Raw genomic sequence first — 12500 nt, forward strand, 5'->3', positions numbered from 1 at the left:
GATTGGTATCATATTAACCAACTCAAATCCCTCGGAGATAGTCAATGTCCTCTAGTAGCTGAGTTCCGGAAAACATATTGTCAATGGGATGCTCTGGTCCGAGATGAGATGATCCTCTTAGAGTTATGTTTCAGGCAATCGACGGTGATGTGGATGAAGGAGCAGTTGCTCCGTCAGTGAGCTGGGCAACCACTTTCAGTTTGTACCCGGAGGATGAGGATAGGTCACATCTTTGCACTTGCCTAAAGACAAGGCGGAGACAACAGAAGAGAGAAACAGATGGGAGAACGTGTTTGTTCCGTGGTCTTCTGGAAATAAAGTGGGGGATAATTGATCTGATATGAATGCATTTTAACAAGGCGTTAAAGTCATCCATGATAGGACCATGCTTAACGTCAGACGGTTTGGTATCCAGGGAAAGTTAGCTGATGGATTCAGAACTGACGCCCACAGGAGGATAGTTGTGGATGGAGCGTTTTCTCCCTGGATGTTGTTGACAGGTGTCCTACAGAGAACTGTTCTGAGATTCCCGGCATTTGGGTTTTGATGAATGATTCGGATGAGGAGGTGGAAGGGTAGATTATTGTATTTTCAATGATGTGGAGGTTGGTGGAATTATGGGCAGTATAGAAGGTTATCACAGATTACAACAGAATAGTGACAGGATGCAGAACAGCGCTGAAAAGTTGCAGATGGAGTTCAACCGGTAATGTTATAGATGATTCACTTTCCGGTGGATAAATTTGAAGACAGTGTTGATACTTTCTCGAGTGAACGAAGAGCCACACATTAGTATGATTTCCAGGATGGAAACCGAGTGATGAGACTCTCTCCAATAAGCCGAGGGCCGCTCATCGGTACGAGAACCACTCTGCAGGAGCAGGAAGAAGTGTGATTGACAGGTGAGCTTGAACACATCCGCTGTTCTGCACATACTCATAGTGACGCTCGCAAGGCAATATACCTGACAGTCAATCAGGAGAAAAAAATACAACTTCGTGGCAAATAATAGAACAACTTGGGAACCTGCGGATTGTTCACAGATTTCTACTGGCTACTTTCTTTTTTCAGACAGAGAATGAATGGAGAAATGGTGGTGGAATTGTGGCAGGTGTGAATATCTTTAAAGTTAAACAGACTGCATCGCATGTTACGGGTGTGGGGTGGTCAGGTCATTGACTGGCAGAGGTCAGGTTCCTGTAAAACGGCCCATGTGTGCGATGGAAAACATTGTTCTTCAAATTCCCCACAGCCCTCGCTAATTACCCAGGACACGTTCCCTTTTTGATCACAGGTCTCTGTAATATCACTGTGGATCTTCTACGGTGTGTGGAGGAATATACGTGCAGTGTTATTGTAAGACAGGTCAGCTGTCACTTTGACTTCTATTAATCAAGCCCCCGGAATGACTGGAACAAATGAAATTAAAGATAAACGGAAGTTCCCCTTTAATAAAGAAATGTTCTCCATTTCACCCGCCAGAACAAACTCCTTCCCTCAATTTCAGAAGCAAATGTACTCTGTCGACTGTTACAAAATAAATCGACTTCAAGATGAATGCCAATTTTAAAAGCAACACAGGTATTAAAAAAAATAACCTATTTAAATCCCTGAAGCCAGGAATCATGGAAAATAACATGGAAATTTCACATCATATTTTATTTAAAAGAACATAGATTGCAATATCCCTTGAGGAGTCAAATTAATGACAAGGGATTAGAGAGTAAAAATTGTTTAACTTAAGTGTTTGTGCAGTTGGTTGTCACTAATATCCCTGACGTGATCGCCACGCTAACTGCCTCAGTGGAATTGCTCTACCCTCAATAAAAGTCCGCTAAACCGATCCCCAGTCCATCTGAGCAGCTGAAACGTTCCGTACAACTGAACGCTGCTTCTGACAGAATATGGGATACCCGGCGATTTACCACATTGCGGCCATTTTCTATCCCACACTTGTAGCGGTTGGTGTCCCCGGTAAGATGCCGGAGCTGGTTACTTTATGTATGGTGCCGTCGTTACTCTGCTGCGGTATCCGCACTGTTACTGAGCACAGATGCTACCGTCGGCTGAAACGTGTTTCCGGAATGGAGGTTTCAGGCATCTAATGGTTTTATTTCCATTTTCCATACTTTGATCGCAGTGTTTTCTTCTTTTGTCAATTAAGTTGGTGCCGATATTGACATTGTTTCATAATTTCACCTCGCTAGGCTTTTGAAGTGATGCTGGTCTCTGCATTTCTAGGTCCGAGTCTCTATCAGTGCAGACACTTCGACCTTGTAACAACGTGGCAGCTTATTTAAATGACGGTCCGGTCTATTTTCGACACGTAGGTCTGTTCTTACATAAGTCAGTAAATAATAAATTGTGTTTTGTATCTTGTGATTCCACTTTGTCAGCGCTGCAAACAATCCCTTCAACTGTTTCTCCCCTAATAATGGAAATGGTGCTGTCTACGATCTTCCCTTTACCGGTCCGTGAGTCGTGGAACTCGGATGCCTCGCTCTAAACTGTGGGAATGTCGCCAATCCACTGACACTCACATCCGTCATTGTCCTCCAGCCGGAGTGCAGCGACCGAGACCGCACACACTGGGTTCCCGCTTTGCACTTCCAAACAGACCATACCCTGCATAGCATCGGTAGAAAAGGGGCATTCAGGGAGCTGATCATATTTCTATTTTGTTTCCAAATTTCTTGTAGTTAATTTAACGGCGATTGTGATCCTTTCTCGGGGAAAATGCGGACTCTCCAAATGCATCACCCGTTACCTGGTTGGAATGGCAACAGCGGATCTGATGGTGGTTATCGTTGTTGCTTTAGTGGAACAGACCAACAATATCTACATTTATTCTAGATCCCTGCTCATCACTCCTGTATGCGCTCTGACACTTGTATTCGGGATGGTAACGACGGACTGTTCTGTTTGGTTTACGGTCAGTTTTACCTTCGATCGCTTCATCGCAATATGTTGCCGAAAGCTGCGGGAGCGATACTGCACCGAGAGAACAGCAACGGTGGTTATCGTGACCGTGGTTATAGTGAGCTGTGGGAAATGTGTTCCGACTTACTTTGCCATTGAACCTTACGTCATCATTGACAACACGCCGTGGCGGTGCATCGGCACATATGAATACATTACTTCCCCCGTTTGGAAAGCATACGAATTACTGGACAGCATTTTAAAACCATTGCTGCCAATCGGCTTAATCCTGGTGTTTAACGGGTTAACCGTAAGACATATCGTTGTGGCAAATAGAGTCCGCAGAAAGCTTCGGGACAGCAGCGACAATCAGAAAGATGCCGAGGTGGAAAAACGCAGAAAATCGATGATTCTGTTGTTTTCTATATCAGCTAATTTCATATTATTTTGGACGCCCTATGTAGCCCATTCTCTAAAATGGCAAGTGCAAAACTATTTTTACCAGGACAGATATTTGAGTTCCCCGGTATACATCCTACAGCAATTTGGGTACATGTTACAATTTCTCAGCATGTGCACCAATACCTGTATCTATACACTGACACAGAGGAAATTCAGAGAAGATCTGAGGAATGGAATGAAGTATGTGTTTACTTTAAATGGCCATCTGTGTAGATAACGCCCGCGTCTAACGACAATGCCGCGGAGTTTTCAAATAAAGCCGTTTGACAAGGAATAGGATTGGCAAATATGTCTAGAATTCAAACAATCATATGCCTTGACATCCTGAAAATGCAGAAATGGCGGAGGATTGTTTGCTTCACACAGTTCAGGTAGGTAGCAATACAAACGCTCAATGCTGCTGGCATGATTGTCACTTTGGTTGAAATACGGTCCAAACTATCACAGGCACTCGACTGTCACAAGGGCAGGAATAGCTTCAGGATTTTCCGGGATTTAGGAGTTTCAAAATTGATAGGATCAGCTAAATGAGTGTAAAGTGAGTGCAATGCCAAACCAGCGACAGTATCGCAGCTGCAGAGAGAGAGGACAACGTGGAGCGTCCGTTTGTTCCGACGAACACAGAAACATGAAGGGCACGATCTCCCCATTTGGAGTATTCAGTGCTGCCTCCCACCAGGTTAACAAAAAACTGCAACGTGAGGAACCGATCGGGAAGCGCAACCTGGACATGCGGCATGTTATCAGCACGGGGAACTGAATCATCTCTAATATTCTTCGGCATCTCCCCAGGGTAAAATGTTTAGTTATGGCATAATTTCTCAGTTGTGTCCCGGAAGGATTCATGTCACTATAAGAAGAAAGGCGGGCTAGCGAACAGCTCATACCCGATCTTATATTAGAAAAAGAAACGTGTCAGGTGACAGATCTCTCCGCGGGTCAGCATTTCAGAATGATAGGGCAGAGTCCCCGACATTTTCCTTGCACAGGAATAGGACTAGGGAATGTGAAATGGATCTAATTAGGGGGTTGCGTTGTATGGGCCTACCTGGCAGGAACTTGGGAACGTACATTGGGAAATGATGTACTCAGGAAAAGGCGCAACAGATATGTGGAGATTGTTTAGGGACAACTGACATCGGGTTTAGTAAGGGCTTGACTCATTGACGCAGGGAACGGATGATAGCGTAAGGTAACCCTGGGTGACAAGAACCATGGACGAGTCAAGAAGAAGTAAAAAACATAGTTTAGGTTTAGGAAGAAAGATCCGGGGAGGGATATAGCGAGTCACCATTCAGACAGGAAAGAATTTAACAATGGACATAGAAAAGCTATAAGGGGACTTGAGAATGCCTAGCGAGTTGCACTAAAGTAAGCGGAGACCAGGAGGATGACTAGGTGGAGTGTGGGCAGATCAGAGGTAAAAGAGGAAGCAGTGAAGGGCCCTTACTGAACACATTGATGAAGGTGAACACAGCATCAAAAGGCTAGAACATGCCGACGCTAAGAAAGAGGATGCGCCGGAAACTTGGAAAACAGTATGATAAATGATTCCCCGGTGCCGGAAGGGATATGGTCCAGCTGTAATTTTGGAAAACGAGAGAAGATATTGCTGCACTTTTGGACAGGATATTGGTGTCTTCGCTGGCCATAGAAGTAGAACTAGAAGATTGGGGGTTGGGGTTGGGTGGCAAATGTTATTCGTTTGTTGACGAAAGATAAAAGGGAGACTCCTTCAAATTACAGACCAGCGAGTATTATGTCAGTAGTGGGTCGAAATTTCGGTACACTTCACAACTATATTTGGACTTTGCAGTTATAGAGTGAAATAACCGATTTAATCTGACCACCCAGCAGCAGTTGGATAATTAATGGAATTAGGGCTGACGATGTAAGCAAATCGCTGAGCTATTGATTAAACTGCCAGGTTATCTAAACTGACCTTTCATTTACATATTATAGGGCGGATGCTACAATGACCTCAAAACAATCTTTTCCAATGAGACCTACAACTTCAAACCAGCATTTCAAAGTGTTCAGCAGTTTTTGCTGCTCATTAAATGAACCAGCCTTCCAAAATGCGAATTCCAAATTCCCAATTCAAGTAGACACCATTTTATCCTAATGCCAATTTACCTCTGAATCGTGATTTTATCGTGTCGGGTGTAGAAACGGTCAAATTTCAATACCTTTAACCCTGAATCCACATGGCCGGTGTGGAGTCCGTGTCTTCATCTGAAATCCATAATAAATGAACCATACATAACTACACAAACTAAAAACGTGGCGAAAGCAAACCAAACATCCGGGTTCACACTTGTCTTCCTGCAAAACCATCGCAGGCAATTGTAGAATACAGAATAAACAACTTCCAATGCAAAGGGCCTCAGCACATATTACGAAGAATTTAGGAGAATGAGACGTGGAGACCTTAGACTCACATGCATTAACATTTCTTATAATTTCGGAAAGATATGCAGCCTCCGAAATTCGCATCAGTTCCTGGAAAACTCTAGGAGACACGCATTTTTTGCCTCATGTATGGTGAAAAATAAAATTAATTCAATCATCCATCCAACATAAACTACATAAACACATAACTATCATGAAGTCATTCATGGCCGTAATCTTTCTATTTCTCTTCCAATTGAACTCAATTATGTCCAAACCTCGTGATAATTTTAAATCCGCAATGCATTCATATTTTCAAAATATCGCAGAAAATGACATGCCCTTATTTTTTCAATAGTAAATAAGCATCTGTAATTGCAACCATACAACATTTAGAAAAGCCTTTCAACTCCAAGCAAAGAGACGCAGAATGTAATATATCGTCCAGTAGTTAATATTTAACGCAATAGAAAAATGACGTCTCCACAACTCCAAGCATCCAACGACTTCCGAGGTTTCCCACCTTCAATTTCCTCTCGGGAATAAAATGCTAACATATGTAATCCCTCCTTTGAATTCAACACATACACTCCCGGCAAAAGCCGTGTAATTTTTTTCTGCATTCTTTCAAACTTATTTACATCTTTCCTGCAGATAGCTGAGCAAAACTGCAATAACATTCCAAATTAAGCCGCAACAAAGTCTTAAACAACATCAACACAACTTCTTAAGTAATCAATACTTAAATCGACAATCTTTCCCATAACCGTGATTGAGAAGATACAGAACCTCGGCCTTTGTAATTGGACCCTGGACTTCCTAACCGAAGTATACATTCTGTGCGGATAGGTGCAAATATCTCCTCCTCGCTGGCAATCAACACTGATGCGCCTCAAGGGTGTGTGCTTAGACCACTGCTCTATTCTATCTATACCCATGACTGTGAGGCTAAACATAACTCAAATACCATCTATAAACTTGCCGATGATATAACCATTGTTGGTAGAAGCTCATATGGCGACGAGAGGGCACACAGCAGTGAGATAAACCAACTAGTTGAGTGGTATCACAGCAACAACCCGGCACTGAACGTCAGTAAGACGAAAGAGCTGATTGTGGACATCAGGAAGGGTAAGGCGAAGGAACACATGCCAATACTCACTAGGAGTTTGAAGAGATTTGGGATGACAACGAATACACGAAAAACTTTTATGGATATACCTTGGACAGCATTCTGACAGTCTGCATCACTGTCTTGTCTGGCTACTGCACAGGACCGAAAGAAGCTCAGCATCAGAATCAGAATCATATTTATTATCACAGGCATGTGATGTGACATGTGTTAACTTAGTAGCAGCATTTCAGTGCAATACATTATATAGAAGAAAAAATCAGAATAAAATAATAATAAAAATAAATAAGTAAATTACAGTATACTTATATTGAATAAAGTAAAAATAGTGCGACAATTTAAAAAAGAAACTGTAGAGGGCTGTGAATTTATTAGGTTCCAGCTTAGATACTAGTCCACAAATTCACCAGGACATCTTCAAGGAGCGGTGTCTTAGAAAGGTAGCGCCCATTATTAAGGGCCTCCAGCGCCCTGTGCATGCCCTTTCCTCACTTTTACCATCAGGCTGAAGGTACAGTAGCTTGAAGTCACACACTCAGAGATTCAGGAAAAGCTTCTTCCCCTCCGCCATCCGATTCCTAATGGACATTGAACGAGTGAACACTACCTCACTTTTTAAATATGTATCTTTTTGTTTGCTTTTTGCACGATATTTAATCTATTCAATGTACGTATACTGCAATTGATTTACTTACGTATGAATCATTATTATTATTTGCCTTCTATATTATCTTTTGCATTGAACTGCTGCTGCTAAGTTAACAAATTTCACGTTTCACACCGACGATAATAACATGAATCTGATTCTGATTTCCATTCTGAGGTCCAATGCGCGCAAAGCTTTTTTAACGACCCTGTCAAACTGTGCCGGAACTTTAATTGAATTATGGACCTGCATTCCCAGATTCGTTTGTTCTATCGTACTCCTCTGTGCCCTGTTTCTCATTGTGTCAGACCAGCCCTGGCTAGTCCGCCCTGAGGACAAAATGTATCACTTGTCTGCGTTAATTCCAATCTGCCATTTTTCAGCACATTGTTCCATCTGGTACAGATCCTACTTCATGGTCCGTTAGTCTTCCTCGTTGTCAACTACACCCGCAATGTTGTTGTCATCGGCAAATTTGCTGATCTAGTTAACGACATTATTATCCAGGTCGTTGATATGCATGACGAACAACTACAGAGACAGCCTCGACCCCTGTGGCACTTCACTCGTCACAGGTCCACAGTCAGAGAGACAGCCATCTATTACCACACTCTAGCTTCCCCAACATAGCCAATGGCTGATCCAATTCACTACCTTATCGTGAAAGCCAAGCCATTGAACTTTCTCGAGCATCCTCCCATACGAAACCTTGCAAATTCCTTGCTGAAGTCCCTGCAGATGACATCCACTGCCTTGCCTTCAACGCCATTCCTGGTCAGTACCATGTGAAGGCCTGTAAGATTGGTTAGACATGACCTAGTACGGACTGGCCCATGCTGACTGTCGCTCATGTTCCTTTTTGTTCATATACTTCTCTTCATACCCCATGACCAGCATAATCTGAACACCCAGGACAAATCCTCATTACGTAATACTTGACGAGTCCCTTCCAAGCAAAACTATCGATATCAGCCAGCGGCCGGCACTGACATTTATGGCCTTTTCGTGTTAAATCCTCCTCCAGCATTTTATTATCAAACGCTTTGAGAGCTGTCTGGAAAAGCAAGGCGTCGTAGCTTAAAATAATTAATCAACTGGACGGAAATCGTATGATACAGTAGACTAGACAAGGCATAGAACAGAAAATACTACAGCACAATACAACCCTTCGTCCCACGAGTTTCTAAGAACCTTTCAACTAATTTAAGTTCAATCTAACACCCCCACCCCGCATCTGAATCTGAATCGGAACCAGATGTAAAATCACAGCCATACGTCGTGAAATTTGTCAACTTTACGGCGACAGTACAATGAAATACATCATAAATAAAAATAGGGAAAAACTAAGTGCTGGCGAGGAAGAAGCTGTTTCTCAATTGCTGAGCGTGAGCTTCCAGGCTTCTGACTCCCCTTCCCGACGGTAACACTGTGCAGAGGGCGTGTCCTGTTGGTGACGGCTTTAATGATGGACGCCACTGTTACAAGGATCACCCCGTCTAATAATGATCAGTGAGTCACAGAGAATCGGTATTTAACAACAAGTATCTTTTACTATTTCAACTAAATGGCGCGTAGGGTCACACGCTATCTATCTGTGTGCACCCTACTAGAACCCCTGACACTCCATGAACAGTCAATGAAAAGAAAAGGTATTAAACGGGAAAGGAGTCTATACTGATCAGGCTTTCCTCGTGATCTCGATCTCCACGTGTTTGTGCGGTCCTCCTTCTCCACGATGGTTGGTCTCTGGCTGCTGGAGAGTTATCTCCCCTGCATATTTGGAGCTCCTGCGTCATAAATTGTTCCTTATCAATTGAACCATTGGATCTTCAACCCATTGGCTCAAGGTCACCTGACCGACCTGGGTCACCTGGTTACAGGTCATTGTACAGGGCTACAACCAACATTGTTTCATGCCTCTGCCCACCTCAGCCTTCTGTATTTGTGTCTTTAAACTCTGACTGGTCCACGCCAGTTCAATGAGGCAAACCAGACAGAGTCTCGCGAGATTACAGATTTCTTCTTTGGTAGGTCTGGCATTTTGCATAACAAGTAGCTCCTCCTCTGAGAATGGTCTCAGGTTTATTGTTCTCATTAGATTGTCCCAGAATCAAGAATCAGTTCAGAATCCAAATGGCTATTTGTTTGAGAATGGCCTCAGGTTTAGCAGATCATTACCTGGACCTTCCACCACAGTTAGCTGCTCTGATTAGATTATCCAAGAGCAAGAATCAGTCCAGAGTCCATAGAATGCTGTGGGGGAGGGTGGATGGTAGAGAAATCAGAGCCTTTACATAACAAAAGGCTACCTGTTCAACAGTAGTCTCAGGGTTAGCAGATCGTCAACTGAAGCTTCCGGTGTCCACGTTCAGTTGCTCTGATTAGATCATCCAAAAGCAAGAATCAGTTCAGAGTCCACGAAATGGTGTGGGGGTGGGGGAGGGGGGTGGTGTTGGCAGAGAAATCAGTCCCTTAACATAACAAATGGCGACTTGTTTGAGAATGGTCTCAGGTTTAGCAGATCTTCACCTGAAGCTTCCTGTGTCCACATTCAGTTGCTCTGATTAGATTATCCAAGAGTAGACAAACTCGCGGGGGAAACAGAGAGAACTGGTATGTCAGTACAGTAGTTTCCTTTAGTCAGCAGGGTGTTTTATGGGCCCTTCCTTCGGCCACGAACAGTGTCTTTCTCGGGTCAGCTGTCGTTAAATGCTCCAGGATGGATGGTGGTGGGTTTTGCTGAGATGCCGAGTGCTGTAGGGGTCGGAGGGTTTTACAGAAATGGGGAGTAATGGAGGGGTTGAAAGGGATTTACGGATGGCGAGGGGTGATTGGGTGTTCCTCTGCCACCGTGGAAATGTACTTGTAGTACCAAGATGGTATTTCTGTCTGTAACGAAATGAAACTTATATTGTGGCGCAGTTTTTTGCTAATAATGTTCATGCAATATTATACTGAGGGAACCTGAGTACCTGACTGCAGACCGCAGTACCTACACTGTATTCCATCTGCCACTTCATTGTCGGTTCTTCAAACCTGTCTGAGTACTTCTGCAGGCACCCACTTTGCTCGAAGCTGCCTATCCTGCACTTACGTTTGTATCATCTGAAAAGCTGGTCACCAGGCCATAAATTCTGATCATTGGTCCAGAATCCAGAACTGATCATTCATCCAGATAGTTGATATCTAACAAGAAAAGAGGCGTTCTCAATACTGACCCCAGCAACATACCGTTAGTTACCGGCTGCAAAGAGTGTCGGCTCGCATTGTACTGACTCTTTGCTCTTGCCAGTAATCCAACCTTCGATCCATGCCAGTAGCATTCCTGTAATACCATGACCTGTGATGTTGTTAAGCAGCCTCATGTGCAAAACCTTGCTAAAGATCATCTGAAAATTCATGCAAACAACATCCACTGCCTTTCATTTCTCTATCTTGCTTATTAATTACTCAAAAAATTCCAACAGGTTTCTCAGGAAAGATTTCCCCAAAGGAAAACTCATGCGCCTCCAAGTAGACCGAGAAATCATCCTGAAAGGAATCCAAAGTCTTCCCAACCACTGAAGTCAGACCATCTGTTCTATCATGTCCCTTCTTCTTCCTCCCTCCTTTTAAAAGAGTGGAGTGGCATTTGCAACTTTCTAGACCCCAGAAACATTCCAAAATTGAAAACCTCTTGAAAGATCATTACTCCTTCTGTAAGAAAAACATGAGGCGGCACTTCTTCACTCAGAGGCGCTGAGAATGTGGAATGGGCTGATAGAGCAAGTGGCTGTATCGATTTCTACATTTCAGTGAATTTGGATGGATACATGGAAGCGAGGGGTACGGAAGGAAATGGCTCCGCTGGAGATTGCTGGAACTGGTCCGATTACGGAGTTGGCACAGACTAAATTGGCCGAATGGGATTTTTGTGTTTTAGTGTTATATGGCTCTAATGCCTTCACAAACTCTTCAACTACCTTTTTCTGAACACTGGTCCAGGAGTCTTATCTACCTTCAGGCCTTTCAGCTTCCAAAGCACATATTCTCCTCAGTAATCGCATCTATGCTCACTTCTGCCCCCTATGCTCTTTCATTATTGGTATTGGTGGGGAAATAGATGGTAAGTCAGAGTAAGAGGTGTACGGGGCAGGGGAGGAAGTACAAGGTAGTTTATTGGTGAAACAGGGAGGGGGGTGGTGAAGTAAAATATCTCCTCAGGATATATTTTCTATAACGAAACCAGGATTCGCACTCCATGACGGATGTGTAAAAATAATAAGAAGTACAGACAGATAAACTTAAGTGAAAGCACAATCCAGGGAAATGAAGAAATGGTCACTATAGAAGATTAAGTTAACCTCTAATGTCCCTCCATTGAAAACATCCCCGCGAGATGAGCAGACAAGTTCCTAGCAAACTGAGAAATGAGTTCGTTTCGCGCTGCCCGGACTTCCAGTTTTACCAGCTTGAGCTGAGAAACAATATAAATATAATAATTGTTTGTTATAGATCGACAAATCCTCTATAGGCGGACGATCGCTGCTTCATCATCAAAGGCAGAGCAATTAATTTAATTAATAGAATTTATATCTAAAGATATAAACACGAACATTGGACAAGATAAGTGCAGAGCAAAGTAAAGCATGGAAGTTGTAATAGAGCTGGTAGAATCAGCAAGATACAATACCACCAAGAGATGAGCATGAAACATGAGACCATAAGACGCAGGAGCAATTATTGGCTCATCGAGTCTGCTCCGCCATTTCATCATGGCTGATCTAACTTTCCACGCAGCCCCAATCTCTTGCTTTCTCCCTATATCCCTTCATCTCCTGACCAATGGAGAATCTATCAAACATTGTCTGAAATAAACGTAGTGAACTGGCCTCCACAACTGCCATTGGCAACGAATTCCACAGATTCACCACTCTCTGGCTAATCTCATCTTCGTTCCAAAAGGACGCC

Source organism: Hemitrygon akajei, unplaced genomic scaffold, assembly GCF_048418815.1.
Source record: "Hemitrygon akajei unplaced genomic scaffold, sHemAka1.3 Scf000047, whole genome shotgun sequence".
In the NCBI taxonomy this organism is placed as follows: Eukaryota; Metazoa; Chordata; class Chondrichthyes; order Myliobatiformes; family Dasyatidae; genus Hemitrygon; species Hemitrygon akajei.